The following is a 1,255-nucleotide window of genomic DNA, read 5'->3' as shown; positions in this document are numbered from 1 at the left end:
AAAGCATGAATAGCTCCAGTGAGAGTGAATGGATATGAACACCAGAACCCTCTCAGGTGGGATTGCCATATTCCATGCTCATATTCAAAGTATCATCTAATTTTTGGCCAAAGGCTCCATATATAATTTGATTTTTGATTTCCAGATCGCTAACCGCATGTGCCATTTGATTTCAGAGTATCTATTAATTTCCTGTTCTTCAGATCTTTGAGAGGTCGTCTGATTTGCCGTGGTTTTTGCAGAGGATGTTGGCTGATCGGGATACCCAATTCTCAAACAAGCATGCTGAGATGCTCAAGATATGGAAGTTCGCCCACAAGCTCAACCACCAGGTTTTTTTGGTTCATGTTCAATGGGAGGCGAAGAGTGTAGAGAGGGTATCTGATGTAGGTCCAAGGTAAACATTTGTTTCTTTTGTTGTGTTTAGGTGAACACATGTCAAAGGTGCATACGGACATGATGAAGCCGTGAATTGTCGCACAGGTCACTGACCTTCTTGGGTTCGAAAAACTACCTAACTGCTATTATCCTGAATTTAGTTTTATCTGAACTAAGAGGACTACCTGTGCTTCTCTAACAAAGAATTACTCATTTGGTGCTCTTTTGCACTGTTGATTTTAGTTCAAATTGGTATGAGTGCGACCTCTTTGTCATGTTGGATAAGCCTTTCTGTATCACATGGATGTGGCCTGTAGTATGGTGTAGAAAAGTGATGAAAGGTATTAGTTAGAATTAATTTGGCAGCAATAGTTTGTCAAGTTTTTGCCAAGCCAGCTATTTGTAGAATTTCTGTAGCTGTACTTTGTGCCAGCTCCCTCATGTAGATATATATACTAGCAGACTAGCACGCAAATTATTTGCATCAATACTGAGACATATCTATATATGATGGAGGCATTTCTTTCTTTATATTAAGCACACCTCTTGCTGCTATAAAGAAAGTAGAAACATGGTTGATAAATAATCAGATTGTTCTGCCCATTATTCATTTCACAATCCATTACAATTGTTATGTCGTTGCAATCATACCACTACACATGACACTTCCTACATCTAAAACCCAACCAAAGAACAATCAAGTTTGATTCGTGCTGTTATTGGGCCTCGCTGCGACCCTGATGTTTTTGGGCCAAGTTGGGCAGAATCTGCTGATGCTTATAAAACAAGTTTGTTAACAGATTAAATAGTCCCACCTAGCTTCTTACAGCTAATTCTATCAAGTTTTTTTTAATAAATCTAGCAATTTACATATGCC

At 38.6% G+C, this 1,255-nt stretch overlaps 1 long non-coding RNA gene across 1 annotated transcript; it reads left to right on the top strand.

The window, feature by feature from the left end:
- Nucleotides 1-2: 2 nt before the first annotated feature.
- Nucleotides 3-573, top strand: LOC119343240. The gene is made up of 3 exons (XR_005165976.1): nucleotides 3-56; nucleotides 243-332; nucleotides 428-573. It is a non-coding gene; the product is annotated as an uncharacterized LOC119343240 (long non-coding RNA).
- The last annotated feature ends 682 nt before the right edge of the window (nucleotides 574-1,255 follow it).

Source organism: Triticum dicoccoides, unplaced genomic scaffold (assembly GCF_002162155.2).
Source record: "Triticum dicoccoides isolate Atlit2015 ecotype Zavitan unplaced genomic scaffold, WEW_v2.0 scaffold120470, whole genome shotgun sequence".
Lineage (NCBI taxonomy): Eukaryota > Viridiplantae > Streptophyta > Magnoliopsida > Poales > Poaceae > Triticum > Triticum dicoccoides.
The sequence above is the reverse complement of the archived record's forward strand: the minus strand, read 5'-3'. Positions and strand labels throughout refer to the sequence as shown.